This window comes from Podarcis pityusensis, assembly GCF_964106645.2.
Source record: "Podarcis pityusensis genome assembly, chromosome: 1".
Classification (NCBI taxonomy): Eukaryota; Metazoa; Chordata; class Lepidosauria; order Squamata; family Lacertidae; genus Podarcis; species Podarcis pityusensis.
In genome coordinates, this window is record NC_138028.1 from 86,870,075 (window position 1) to 86,885,515 (window position 15,441).

The window sequence follows — 15,441 nt, forward strand, 5'->3', positions numbered from 1 at the left end:
AACCCCCTGCCAAGCAGGAAACACCATCAGAGCACTCCTGACATATGGTTGCCAAGCCTCTGCTTAAAGACCTCCAAAGAAGGAGACTCCACCACACTCCTTGGCAGCAAATTCCAGTCGAACAGCTCTTACTGTCAGGAAGTTCTTCCTAATGTTTAGGTGGAATCTTCTTTCTTGTAGTTTGGATCCATTGCTCCGTGTCCGCTTCTCTGGAGCAGCAGAAAACAACCTTTCTCTCTCCTCTATGTGACATCCTTTTATATATTTGAACATGGCTATGATATCACCCCTTAACCTCCTCTTCTCCAGGCTAAACATGCCCAGCTCCCTTAGCCGTTCCTCATAAGGCATCGTTTCCAGGCCTTTGACCATTTTGGTTGCCCTCTCTGGACACATTCCAGTTTGTCAGTGTCCTTCTTGAACTGTGGTGCCCAGAACTGGACACAGTACTCCAGGTGAGGTCTGACCAGAGCAGAATACAGTGGCACTATTACTTCCCTTGATCTAGATGCTATACTCCTATTGATGCAGCCCAGAATTGCATTGGCTTTTTTAGCTGCCGCGTCACACTGTTGGCTCATGTCAAGTTTGTGGTCAACCAAGACTCCTAGATCCTTTTCACATGTACTGCTCTCAAGCCAGGTGTCACCCATCTTGTATTTGTGCCTCTCATTTTTTTTGCCCAAGTGCAATACTTTACATTTCTCCCTGTTAAAATTCATCTTGTTTGTTTTGGCCCAGTTCTCTAATCTGTCAAGGTCGTTTTGAAGTGTGATCCTGTCCTCTGGGGTGTTAGCCACCCCTCCCAGTTTGGTGTCATCTGCAAATTTGATCAGGATGCCCTTGAGTCCATCATCCAAGTCGTTGATAAAGATGTTGAATAAGACCGGGCCCAGGACAGAACCCTGCTTATTGATACCCACCTTCTGAAGTGGGGTAAGTGTTAATGAAGAACAAAGCCTTTGATGTTTGTTTTTTAAAGGTAAAGGTAAAGGTACCCCTGACTGTTAGGTCCAGTCGTGGATGACTCTGGGGTTGTGCACTCATCTCGCTCTATAGGCCGAGGGAGCCGGTGTTTGTCCGCAGACAGCTTCCAGGTCATGTGGCCAGCATGACCAAGCTGCTTCTGGTGAACCAGAGCAGCGCACGGAAATGCCGTTTAACTTCCTGCCGGAGCGGTACCTATTTATCTACTTGCACTTGACGTGCTTTTGAACTGCTAGGTGGGCAGGAGCTTGGACCGAACAACAAACTGTCGACCTTCCGATAGGCAAGCCCTAGGCTCTGTAGTTTAGACCACAGCGTCACCCGCATCCCTTGTTTGTTTTTTAGGAAGAGCTTAAAACATATTGGCGGATTTCTGCTTCTTCTAATATGAGTTGCTGTTGCTGCTTATTTTATCTGCATTTGCTGTTTATTGCTTTATTGATTACGGTTTTAGTGGCTGACTGTGGTTTTTATTACTTAAATGAAGATGTGGGATTGAAATTTGATAAATAAAAACTTACGTGCATCTTAAGTGTTAAATATTCCTAATACTTGGAATATATGAAGATTGACACAGTCTTACAGAGATGAATTAGCCAAAGCTTGTTATAACACGAATCCTGACTAAATAAGGTTCAGCTATGCAACCTTTAGAAATGCGGAAAAACCTTTAGTCACTTCGCCACATTGCCTCACTGCTGAATCACCAATCAGCTGTGAATGCAACACTTATTTACCACTGCCATTCCCCCAATCCACACCCCTTCCCCACAACTACCCACAAGGCACAGCAACACTTGACTCCTCTGCTTGTGCTGAGGACTTTGAAAGAGAACTATAGGCAGTCTTATTGTTATTTTATCTATTAAATTTGCATACCGCCCTTCATCTGTATATCTCAGGACGGTTCACAACATAATTCACAACAATATTCACATATTGATGTCCATAGGCAGACTATACAAAATTGTGCTGCAAATCCACTTTCTTAATCTTAACTCCACAGCGAGACACGTAGCAGTTATTATTATCTGCACAAACATATTTGGACTCCGGCTTGTAAAAGAGTCTGTATTTTGGGGGATTGATCTCTTAGGCACCTTACTAGTGTACTGGAGACAAGATGCTCAACAGAGGCAGCAATTTTCCCAAGCCTGGTGTATCTTGAAAGGTTGTGGTTTGGGGATAAGCACTTCTGTAATCCCGTAGAGAACAGATGCAAGGTTGTTAACTGTCCAGAGGTACTAGCTTTCAGCTTGGTGCAGTTAGGGTCTGAGAGCTGGTTTACAGTTGTGTGTGTGAGCAGTGGGGCCAAGCAGGGCCTGGGATTCCAAAAGGTTCACACCAGTTGAACTTGTAGCTATTATACTAAGCATTTCACCCATACACCTCATTGCATCTAAGAATACTTCATTCCCATCAAGAGCATGGCAGAACATTACACAATTACAGTTTATTTGTGGTCTCAAATTAAGTGAAGCTTTCTCAGTTTTTCTAGCAGCTTTAGCAAAATTCATGCTGGGTGTGTGTGTGTACCACAGGAGGATACAGCCTCATGCTACTGTGTGCCAGTGAAATGCCGACAGCTCAGAGAAAGCATCCAATTCTCTCCATCCCTAAGAATGGCTAAGAACGGAACCATTTTCCCTTCCAGCCACACCCCACTCCATCCCCCCTTCCCCCAAGGGAAGCAGCTGTACAAATGGTTGATGTGGAAGGAACATGCCAACCACTTGAAAGGAGCATGGTATGAAAGCATGGCCACTCCTCTGCCTCTCAAGATGGGAGCTTTATAAATAGAGATCCTGGTGCCCACCCTGGGTTTTCCCTCAACCATTGTGGCACAGCCTTCTGCCAAATAATCTCCCCCACCCCTTGGCAGTTTATCCCACCATAGACAGCTGCTGCTGGACAAGCGTAGAATACTGAAAGGGAGTGACATGAACCCACAGCTGGTTCAGAACAACTTTGGGATTTTTAGGGAGAATCTAAAGAGGTTAAATGCTTACCTGTATGCACACCTGAAATTTCATCCAAAGTGTTCTCATAATCCATCAAACTGATTTGTGCAGAAGTGTAATTGAGGAAGGCAGGGAAGTATTGCTTCCCTGTGTCCCACCCAACATGGATCCATATCCATCTACCCCCATGCAGCTCACAGGTTCCTCCTGACTCAGTTCAACTATAAAATGCTTCTGGGTCAGATCTGGGTCTTTGCCTTGGGAACATCCAGACTCTGGTCTTCTCTGTGTGATTCCTTGGGCACTCATTAGGTATCTGTGCATGCTGCTATTTCAGTCTGCTGGTTTCCTATATCTGGCCACCAGCTCTCCTGTTTGCTGCTTCCTTCTCCCATTGTTCTAGCCCCCTTCAGCAACACTCCTCAATTTAGATTTTTGCCTCTACAATGACCTCTTGGGCTGTCTTGATATGAAACTTTTTCCAAGGCTCTGCTTCAAATCCCTGGGTCATTTCCCCAACCCAACCCTGGTAGAAGTCACACCTCCTTCTCTTCCCATGCCCAACTACCTACACCATAGCACTATCACTATCACAAACACATCAGACACCAACACATCATAACCCTGTTCCTCCTTTCACACTCACACATTAAATGAACACATGGCGCAGATTATGCTTGATGGTCCTGCCCACAACTTCATTGTGTGGCCATAAGGTGAGAACTCGACTAATATGGGCACAGTGGGTATAGCCTTGAGCCAACCTGGAAAGGAGTAAGTGATATATGGCTCAGGGTGAAACAAGCTTCCACCACATAAGTAGCAAACTCAGGCTCATGGGAATAGGGGTGAGAAGCTCCTGAAACATGCAGAAGTGAACAAAACAAAATAGCAAAAATATAAACCAACATATTTTGGGGTATCCTTTTTGTGGTGGAGCAGCTCAGCCTTGAGTGAAGAAGTATTTTTTAACAGAACCAGACCAGAACTAGCAAATTTTCACTTTGTGCACCAATGATGTAGATGAGGGGAAATGGAAGGGAAATGCAACTATGACTTTTTCTCAGAGCAGGAATAATGACATCATCTCCTAGAGCACTATGATAATTGGCAAACCTTCCTTGCTCTGACAAGGGAATGTACTAATAATAAGACTTTCAAGTTTGCTTGTGACAGATTAGCATGGAGGAAGTCAGAGAATAAGGAAAATAACAAAGCAGAGGCTAGGTACTTCTTTCCTTTTACTTGATGGAGTTCGTACTTTATGCCAGCAGTTGAAGTGGCAACACCTCTTTGCAAGATTGGTCACATTTATAATTAAAAGCTAAAGGTTGCATTTCTGCTAGCTGAAGATCTGTTGTATTAAAGCTCTTTTTTAAAAAAAATAATAAGCTGAACTATGCAGTCACAAATAAGCACCAATTAGTTCCATGAAGCTTACTCCCAGGATGAATAGGATTGCTGGTATCCTGATCCTAATAAAACAAGTATTATGTTATGTACTGCTTCTCCCTCCCCTTCTCTCTCTCTCTCTCTTTCTCTCTCTCTCTCTGGAACAACACAGCTGCCTGTGTTTTAGGACTCCTCTAGGGGTGCGGGGTGTCTATACACTCTGCTTGGGAACATACTATGGAGACTGATGAGTTCCTACATTTATGAATGTACCACTACATCACTGATGTGAGCAAAACAGAGACATGGCAGAAATAAGAGGTTAGTCCCCACATTCTGCAGATTCCCAGAGGGGAGCCTTCCTTAAAGAGACTAGAGGATCGAATGAGAACAGTATGCACAAGCCACAGCTTATGATGTCCAAATTAAGTTAACTGCATGTGAATATGAAAATTAATTGTGGAATTGGGTTATTACGAGTTGCCACTGTAGATTTTTGATCGAAAAGGTTACTGTCCTCTAGTCTTGAAAGGAGTAATTTGTTTCTTTGCCTCAAGTGGAGACTTAAAGCTGCTGAAGACATCTGGGTCTGTTTTACTGAAGTTATTTCTTGCCATGTAAAAGCTTTTGGCATGGCATACCTTGTTCACTCATACCATCTTCCTGAACTACCGTTAAATATGAATGATCTTAGCCAAATGTAATAGGGGTATGGGCGTATTTTTGCTTATGGAACATCCAGCTTCTATGCATAGGGTTTGGACTAAACTCCTTACCATTTCGACAGTTCTATAATCTCAGGTATCCAAAATAGGGATGAGGATGTCCAGTACCCTCTCAGCTGTAAGAAATGTGGTTAATCAACACAGACAATAATGGTTTAAGATATATGTGTCCACATACACATAAATACATACACTGAAAGTTATAGCTGGGACAAAATAGCCCAGATGATTCATGTGTGACAATGCAGGGCTCCCCTGCAATGCTCTCCACCCAAATGATGCAGTGGGAGGTGGACACCCTCAATATGTACAGGAGTAGAGGGGGGGGGAATGACAATGATCAAGAATTTCCTGGCCTGGCTCTTGCTCCAACCCAGCCACCCCATCCAACGTCATAAGCAGCCGGAGGTGCTGTCTCCTCAGCACCCACAAATCCTCATGACTGGCCCCAAGCGGCCTAAGACCTTTTCCTCCACATGACCACAAAGGGAGAAAGTTTCCAAATTAAAACACTAAATCTGGCACCAAAGTGCCCATGGCAGGAACCATTTAAACTGGCCATTAAAGTTTATACGTTAGACGGGCACCGAGAGCAAACCATCAACAGCAGGAAAACAGAGCCGCTCCTCTGGGAACGGCTAACCACTGCTTTTCCCTGGAGCAGCCACAGGCCGGCTGTCATGAGATGAGTTCACTGGCCATCAAGAAGCCTCTGTTTACTCACCCAAGCTGCCCACCCCCTGCATGCTGTCATTGACCAAAGCAGCTTCACTGGGGCTGGCAGTCTAGCACTTGGCACGGAGAGAAAAACAAGCAACAAAGAATACTAGAGTTAAACACAAACCCACAAACCACAGCACCCACAGGTCAACCTCAGAGCACTGGAGGTGGGGGAGAAATGCAACGAGTAGCCTCAAGCGGAGGACACAGCCTCCCCCACACTTGAATTTCTTATATTCCGTCTTTCTACCTGCATCATTCTCTCTCTTGCCTTTATCTTTCCATGAAAAATGAATGAAGCAACACAGAGATATCATAGGTTACTGGGAGGTGTCAAGATTAAGTCTGCATTCCCACACAATATGCAGTGTGTTAGAGAAACACACACACGAAGGAATTTTACTACAAAGGAATTTCAGAAATAGACTGGAAAGAGAAGCTGCTGAATTGCAACTCATTACCAAACTTAAAACCATAGAGAGACCTGGTTTGAACAAAGACATTGGATTCTTATCCCATTATACATGACTAAGCCATTTCTCACCTTCTCACCCCTTGCCTTTTCCTGTAAGACCTATTACAGTCGTTAAGAGTCGTCAGCAGGCTCATCTCAGCTATCTGCCAATCTCCAATTCCCACCACCCTTCTGAGTAATACCCCTCCCCACCTTCTCACTATATAGAAGGATCTGGCAACTTCTGTTTCAGTGTATCTGAAGAAGTGTGCTTGCACACGAAAGCTCATACCAAGAACTAACTTAGTTGGTCTTAAAGGTGCTACTGGAAGGATTTTTTTTATTTATACACACACGAAGTGAGTGACCTTCAGGCAAAGCAGACAAGGGCGGCAGAGCTCATGAAGGACAGGATAAATGAGAAATAAGAACTCAGTTTATTGGGGGGGAGGAGAGAAAGTGATGTCGGTTTTTGGGAAATTCTGAATTTGCTTATTTGCAAATTAAGCAAATTCAAATAAGGGAATTTGCATCAGGAAATTTTCTCATGCCCTAGAACAAAGATGAGCAACCAGATGTTGCTGGACTCCAACTCCCATAGTTCCTGACAATTGCCCCTGCTGGCTGGAGTTGATGGGAGTTGGAGTCCAACAACAGCCAGAGGACCATAGGTTCCTCAGTTTTACTTGTATTTAATCAGGCAATGGCAAAGGACTCCTGGACGGTTAAGTCCAGTCAAAGGTGACTATGGGGTGTGGCGCTCATCTTGCTTCAGGCTGAGAGAGCCGGTGTTTGTCCCCAGACAGCTTTCTGGATCATGTGGCCAGCATGACTAAACCGCTACTGGTGCATGGAGGACTGTGACGAGTGCCAGAGTGCACAGAAACTCCATTTACCTTTCTGCCGCAGCAGTACCTATTTATTTACTTGAACTGGTATGTTTTCAAACGGCTAGGTTGACAGAAGCTGGGACAGAGCAACTGGAGTTGCTCACCCCACTGGGCAGATTCGAACTGCCAACCTTCTGATCAGCAAGCCCAAGAAGCTCAGTGGTTTAGACCACAGCACCACCCATGTCCATTTTACCTATTTTACTTTTTGTCTTCAGTAAACTAAACTAAACACTTTGAAACTGCCAAGCTTACCTAATAATGTAATTGTGATTGGCACCTGTCAGGGAACTGCCATCGGAGCTGGAAGCGGAGGGAAGGCTCCAAAGGGATGGCGGAGAGGGTCCCAGTAGGGAGAGAGGGAGCCTGTCTGCTGGGGAAGGAAATCAGCGTAACACCAGTAGAGAAGGGGGGCAGATGGGGGAATCGGGGAGGAGGCTCCAAGACTCCTCACCGGAGACCAGCGGAGAGGGTACGGGTACTCCACTGCCCACACCCTCCCTGCGCAGAAGACTTCCGCGCAGGGAGAGTATGAGGAGACTTGGCGTCAAGGAATTTTTGTGCTGGAAGAAGTTTAAGAAACGCCCACTGACGGATTCTGCCAGCGACTAAGACAGTCACGATGCTGGAGGCTGTTCAGTCAGAAAGGGTTTAACCAGGTAACCTCGCCAGCAGTGGCGGCAACTTACGCACGAGCAACCCCTAAATCCATTACAGCAATCCGTCAGTCACTGACGTTGCTTGTGCGCAGCTCCAGAGAGGCAGCACCATGAGCCAGACCAGAGGAGACGGAGCAAGCAGCTGCAGTGCAAGGTCTGGTAGAGAGAAACCGAGATTTGGAACAGCATGTAGCTCTCCTGACGGCGCGGCTGGACGAAAGACGAGCTCAGGATGCTCAGGTCAGACCCACCCCCATCGCAAGGAAGGTACCGGGGCTGGTACACAAGTTTGGGGGGAAACCCCAGGACTACAATGCATTCCGAACGGAAATAGAGTACGCTTTGGAACTGCAGCATGATGACTTTGTTAACGATGAGCAAAGGGTAGCCTACATTGTGGGGCATCTGGAGGATGGGGCAAGAGAATAGATCAGGCCCCTTATGGCGACACAAAATCATGCCTTGAAGGACCTTAAGAAATTCTTTCAGGTGATGGATGCGATGTATTCCAGTGAAGTCCAGCAAAGTGTGACTCGGCGAGAACTGATGGGGTGCAAGCAGGGGAGCCAGTCAGTTAGAGACTACTGGTCACGCTTTGCAATGTTGATCCACCGTCTCGAGTGGGATCTGGACGCTGAACCTATTCAAATGTTGTTTGAGGAGGGGTTGTCCCCAACGGTGAAGGACGAGCTGTCCCGCGCGCCCCGCCCGCAGTCGATGGATCAGCTGACCAAGGCTGTGCTTGCGATTGGAGTGAGGCAGGAAGCGCGGGCTCAGGAGAAACGCGAAGTGAGAGGGGAATGTTGCCATGACTACCGCATTCCTGAAATACCAAGACAGCTTTCCCAGGCGGCTGAGCCAATGGAAATAGATGGAGCGCGCGCGAGGTTTCAAACTCCAGTGATGGTCGCAAGAGGGAGGGGAAGGATTGGAAAACCACCAAGAAGTGTTTCCTCTGCCAACGGCCGGGACATTTTGCAAGGGTCTGCCCTCAAAGAAAGGCTTGGCAAGGGATGGTGGGGGCTGCTGGCTGTGAGGAGAAGGGGGACGAAGGGCAGGCGCAGGGAAATGACAGCGCCTGGCTGCCAACCAAAGGGGCCAGCAGCCAGGCCAGCAACCAATAGAAGTGCCCCAGCCTGACCCCCCCAGGGCAGCGATAGCCATAGCAGTGGTGCTAGAACTCCCGAATGGGCACCCAGTCAAGGTTGAGGGGATGCTGGATTCCGGCAGCTCCTGCAATTTCTTTAGTAGGGACTTCGCTTTGGAGCACCAAATACACTTGCTACCCCTGGATTTTCCCTTGCAAGTGACCACCATTGATGGCAGGGAACTTCTGGGAGGGGAACTGACACACCAGACCCTGCCAATGCGAATGAGGGTTTCCAGGCACATGGAGACCATTGCCTTTCACGTGGCCACACTGGCAGGACCCCCAATAATACTGGGAATGAGCTGGCTGGCACTGCATGATCCAGTAGTGTCATGGCATCAGCGGTCAGTCACCTTTGGGTTAGCTTACTGTTTGGAACACTGTCTGGGGGGGGCGGGAAACCCCAAGAATGACAGTGGCCAGGGTGGCTGGGCTGGCGGTGGAAACAAAGGGAGAGGTGCCACCACCATACGCTGACCTAAAGGAAGTCTTCAGCGAGAAGGAGGCGGACAGACTACCCCCCCCATAGGCCCTTTGACTGCCAAATCAACTTAATCCCAGGGGCTCAGCTGCCTGTGGGTAAGCTGTATGCCATGTCGGACCGGGAGATGCAGGAGTTACGGCAGTTTATTGACAAGAACCTGAAGAGGGGATTCATAAGGGAATCAAAGACGGTGGGGGGCAGTCCGGTGTTCTTTGTGGACAAAAAAGGGACTAATCAGCCCAGACTGGTCGTGGACTACCGGGCCCTAAACCTGGTATCTGAACCCGTGACCTTCCCAATGCCCAGGATTGACGACATTTTAACACGGGTGAGGCAGGGGAAAATTTTCACCAAGCTGGACCTCAGGGGAGCGTACAATTTGATCAGGGTAAGGGAGGGGGACGAATGGAAGACCACCATGTTCACCCCCCTGGGGGCTTTTGATTACTTAGTCATGCCATTTGGATTACAATCGGGCTCCGCCTGCTTTCAAGCATTCATGCACCACGTGTTGGGGCCCCTGCTGTACAAGAACTGCGTAGCCTTCTTGGACGACGTCTTAATCTATTCAGACAATGAGAAGCAACATGTCAGAGATGTCAAGGAAGTGCTAAAGAGGCTGCAGAAGCACCAGTTGTGGGTCAAGCTGGAGAAATGCCAATTTCACACCAGAGAGGTCGAGTTTCTGGGGTACAAGTTGTCAGACAAGGGACTGGCTATGGACCCAAGCAAGGTGCAGGCAGTGCTGGAATGGAAAGCCCCCAAAACCCGGAAGGATGTGCAGAGGTTCCTAGGGTTCAGCAACTTCTACAGGAAGTTCATCAAGAACTTCGCCCACTTAACGGCGCCCATCACAGATTGTCTCAGTAGCAAAAGGAAGTTCGCCTGGACAGAAAGTGCCCAGCAATCCTTTGAAAGACTGAAGAAGGCGTTCGCTTCGGAAGAGCAGCTCCTGCACGTTGATCTGGAGAAACCCACGAGGCTAGAGACCGACGCGTCCGACAGAGCCATTAGGGCGGTAGTTTTGCAGCCAGGGAGGAGCAAGCAGGAATGGAAGCTGTGTGCCTTTTTCTCGAGGAAGCTGAGCAAGTCGGAGCAAAACTATACGGTGTATGACCGCGAACTGCTTGTGATCTATGCGGCGTTTCGCCGATGGAGACATCTGTTAATAGGGGCGCAGCACAAGATCCAGGTTTGTACTGATCACAAGAACTTGGAATACTGGAGGACCGCGCGAGTACTCAACCAGAGACAGATTCGATGGGCACAGGAGTTCTCCAAGTTTTCCTTCGAGATCCGATACGTGCCGGGAGAGGAAAACGTAAGAGCAGATGCTCTCTCCCGGAAGCCGGAGTACATGGAAGGAGAGGGACCGCCGGAGATACGACACGTGATCCCCGAGGACCGGTGGGGGGGGAGCCTTGGTTGGGAAACGAGAACTGGCCGGGCTTACTAGAAACGACATGTTCGCCCAAACTAAAATCAGGGAACTCCGAGACAGAAGAGAAAACCATGGGGGGGTTGAGGAAAAGGAAGAGGTGCTGTACTATAAGGGGGCACTGTATGTACCGCGGGAGACCCTGAGGGAGAAGGTACTCAAACAACTCCACGACAACCCCACAGCTGGGCACTTTGGACAGCACAAAACCATGATGCTCGTCACCAGGCAGTTCTGGTGGCCAAGGGTGAGGGAGGATGTACGGGAATATGTACGGGGGTGCGACCGCTGCCAAAGGGCAAAGGGGGAGAGGGCTGCCCCCGCAGGGTTACTGGAACCCTTACCCACGCCGGGAAGACCCTGGGAAATGGTGTCCATTGATTTTATGACAGATTTGCCCAAGTCCAGGGGGAAGACAGCAGTCATGGTAGTAGTCGATCTACTGACGAAGATGTGCCATTTCATAGCTTGCTCACACGCGGTGACGGCAGAGGAGACAGCCAAGTTGCTTGTGGATCACATCTTCAGGTTGCATGGGGCGCCCTCGAGGGTCGTCTCAGATCACGGAAAACAATTTACTTCCCGGTTCTGGAGGAAGCTCATGAGCTTGCTGCAGGTAGAGGTGGGCTTCTCGATGGCGCGACACCCGGAAACCAACGGGCAAGCAGAAAGAGCGAACAGTATACTCCAGCAATACCTACGCTGCTACGTCAGCGAGAGACAGAACAATTGGGTAGAGAAACTAGCGCTGGCTGAATTTGCGTACAATAATATTGAACATGTGTCCACGGGCATGAGCCCGTTCATGGCCAATTATGGGTGTCACCCCAGGGCCTTCCTGGGGAGGGGGGAGGAAGGATGGAGTGTACCTGCGGCAGAGCAGTTTGTGGAAGAAATGGAGGCATTGCACCAGCAACTCAAGATGAACATGGAGCGGGCCAAGGAAGTTTATAAGAGGCAGGCAGACAAGCACCGTCGGGAGGGGGATGTCATGCGGGTGGGAGACCGAGTGTGGTTGTCAACCCAAGGGTTGCCCCTAAAGGGAGGGTGCAAGAAGTTGCAGCCAAGGTGGCTGGGACCCTTTGAGGTAACACAGCAGGTGAACCCTGTCATTCAAGCTCAAGTTGCCTGACAGCATGAAGATACATCCGGTGTTCCATAGGTCCCTGCTCTCACCGTACAGGGAGGGGCGGGAATTCCCGGGGCGGGAGGGAGGAGTCACCGCCCACCCGCGGGTAGAGGAGAGGGAACTCCACAACCAAGCCACGGAAATACGCGATTCAAGGTGGCGAGGGCGCCAGGTGGAGTACTTAGTGGCTTGGGAAGGAGCACCCGAGTCAGAAAACACTTGGGTCCCCGCTGAGGCGGTCAATGATGGGTATCTAGTGGAAGAATTCCACAGCCTGTTCCCAGACAAACCAAAACCACTAGCGAGATTCTGGGAGGAAGAATTTGGAACCACAGACGAGGAGGAGGAATTTGTGGGTTTTCTTGCCTCCGAAGAGGAAGGAGGGGAAATGTCAGAGGGAGAAGAATCAGACTGGGAGGCCCACCCCGGGGCAAGAGTTCGAAGCAGGTGGGAAGCGGGTTTTGAATCCTCAGAGGATGGCAACAGCTCCTTCAGGGGTTTCCCCGCATCATCGGCCGAGGAAAGGGATGAGGTTGGATCGGAAGGTCGGGCCAAGGGGGGGGGGTCCTGGGGGGGGGAGATGGATGTCAGGGAACTGCCATCAGAGCTGGAAGCGGAGGGAAGGCTCCAAAGGGATGGCGGAGAGGGTCCCAGTAGGAAGAGAGGGAGCCCGTCTGCTGGGGAAGGAAATCAGCATAACACCAGTAGAGAAGGGGGGCAGATGGGGGAATCGGGGAGGAGGCTCCAAGACTCCTCACCGGAGACCAGCGGAGAGGGTACGGGTACTCCACTGCCCACACCCTCCCTGCGCAGAAGACTTCCGTGCAGGGAGAGTAGGAGGAGACTTGGCGTCAAGGAATTTTTGTGCTGGAAGAAGTTTAAGAAACGCCCACTGACGGATTCTGCCAGCGACTGAGACAGTCACGATGCTGGAGGCTGTTCAGTCAGAAAGGGTTTAACCAGGTAACCTCGCCAGCAGTGGCGGCAACTTACGCACGAGCAACCCCTAAATCCATTACAGCACCCATTCACTGTTACAAAACTAGTCTGTAGATGCAAAGTTGATTCTCAGCAATGGGAAGTTTCCAGCCAGTTAACAGCAGCATGCAGGTGTTAACGGAGAACTGTAAAATAACCAAAGGAACTAGACAAGGCTGCCCACTGTCACCTTTATTGTTTATATTAGTTTTAGAAGTTTTGGCGCAAAGAATAAAATGTAACTTTGTTGACCATAAAAATGAATGTATTACCAAGGATGGTATTTTTGTTTCAAACAATAGTGGTGATCGGCAAGACAGATTGTTTCAATAAATAGCAAAAATATATTTCTAAATATATCTGGCAAGGGGAAAAAACCAAGAATAAAATATAAAATATTGATAGATGTGAAAGAGAGAGGAGGTTTTCCCCTGCCGTACATGAGATTATATTACGAAGCTTCCTTTCTGTGGTGGTTGAAGGAATGTTTGTCCCTGAAGAATCCACATATTTTAGACTTGGAAGGGCATGATAATATATTTGGCTGGCACACATATTTGTGGTATGAAAAGGTGAAACCACATAAATAATTTACAGATCATATACAGTTGTACCTTGGTTTTCGAACGCCCTGTAACTTGAACGTTTTGGCTTCCAAATGCCGCAAAACTGGAAGTGAGTGTTCTGGTTTGCAAACATTTCTTGGAAGCCAAATGTATGACGTGGCTTCTGACTGAGTGCAGAAAGCACCTGCAGCCAATTGGAAGCTGCACCTTGGTTTTCAAACTTTTTCGGAAGTCAAATGGACTTCCGGAATGCATTTGGTTCGAGAACCAAAGTACAACTGTAATTAGGAAACATTTGTATAGCGTATGGGACAAATAAAAAAATTATTGGAGCCAAAAACACCACTTTGACTTTCACCACTGGAAGCCATAGAAGTGAAGAAGAAGAATATGGTGGAAAATGTAGTAAATTATAAAAAAATTAAAGAAAGGAAGATGGAGAATTCAAATTAAATGGATTTAAGGATTTATCAGAAATGTTAACAACATGGATACAATATCATCATTTGAATGAAAAGATATGAAATGGTGGTTTAGGGGACAAATATGTCAATTAGAGAGAGACCTACTAGACTGTAATGCTAAAGTAGTGTCTAAAATGTATAAGATGTTATTGGTATGGGAGACAAAAGACAAACAAGTGAAATCTTCAATGATACACTGGGCAATAGATATTGGTCATAACAAATAAATGGAGGCATGGGACCGATTGTGGAATATAGATATAAAATTTACAGCATTTTATGGTTTAAGAGAAAATTACCGTATTTTTCGCTCCATAGGACGCACTTTTTCCCCTCCTAAAATGAAGGGGAAATGTGTGTGCGTCCTATGGAGCGAATGCAGGCTTTTGCTGAAGCCTGGAGAGCGAGAGGCGTCGGTGCGCACCGACACCTCTCGCTCTTCAGGCTCCAGGAAGCTATCTGCAAGCCTTGCGCACCCGGGGGGAGTTCCCCTGGGCACTCAAGGCTTGCGGGCAGCAGCCTGCAGCGCGGAGCACGGGGCGCCCTCCGGAGGACGCACCGTGCTTCGCGCAGGTGTCGGCAAGCCTTGCGCACCCGGGGGATCTCCCCCCGGGAGCGCAAGGCTTGCGGGCGGCAGCCTGCAGCGCGGAGCATGGGGCGCCCTCGGAGGACGTCCCGTGCTTCGCGCAGGTGTCTGCAAGCCTTGCGCACCCGGGGGATCTCCCCCCGGGAGCGCAAGGCTTGCGGGCGGCAGCCTGCAGCGCGGAGCACGGGGCGCCCTCCGGAGGACGCCCCGTGCTTCGCGCAGGTGTTGGCAAGCCTTGCGCACCCGGGGGATCTCCCCCGGGAGCGCACGGCTTGCGGGCGGCAGCCTGCAGCGCGGAGCATGGGGCGCCCTCCGGAGGACGCCCTGTGCTTCGTGCAGGTGTCTGCAAGCCTTGCGCGCCCGGGGGATCTCCCCCCAGGAGCGCAAGGCTTGCGGGCGGCAGCCTGCAACGCGGAGCACGGGGCGCCCTCCGGAGGACGCCTCGTGCTTCGTGCAGGTGTCCGCAAGCCTTGCGCGCCCGGGGGGAGATCCCCCCTGGGCGCGCACGGCTTGCGGGCGGCAGCCTGCAGCGCGGAGCACGGGGCGCCCTCGGAGGACGTCCCGTGCTTCGCGCAGGTGTCCGCAAGCCTTGCGCACCCGGGGGATCTCCCCCCGGGAGCGCAAGGCTTGCGGGCGGCAGCCTGCAGCGCGGAGCACGGGGCGCCCTCCGGAGGACGCCCCGTGCTTCGCGCAGGTGTCGGCAAGCCTTGCGCACCCGGGGGATCTCCCCCGGGAGCGCAAGGCTTGCGGGCGGCAGCCTGCAGCGTGGAGCACGGGGCGCCCTCCGGAGGACGCCCCATGCTTCGTGCAGGTGTCTGCAAGCCTTGCGCGCCCGGGGGATCTCCCCCCGGGAGCGCA

General features: G+C 49.8%; 1 protein-coding gene and 2 long non-coding RNA genes across 5 annotated transcripts in view; 1 reads left to right on the top strand and 2 right to left on the bottom strand.

Moving 5' to 3' along the window:
• The window catches only part of LOC308460408, a 107,867-nt gene that overhangs the window by 81,628 nt on the left and 10,798 nt on the right, over positions 1-15,441 (top strand). The gene's annotated exons all lie outside the window — the stretch shown is intronic.
• NHEJ1 (non-homologous end joining factor 1) overlaps positions 1-15,441 on the bottom strand; it is a 124,384-nt gene that overhangs the window by 40,155 nt on the left and 68,788 nt on the right. The window lies entirely within an intron of this gene.
• LOC308463091 lies at positions 920-14,256 on the bottom strand. The gene is made up of 3 exons (XR_013979441.1): positions 13,014-14,256; positions 6,608-7,409; positions 920-6,187 (listed from the first exon to the last, which is right to left on the bottom strand). It is a non-coding gene; the product is annotated as an uncharacterized lncRNA (long non-coding RNA).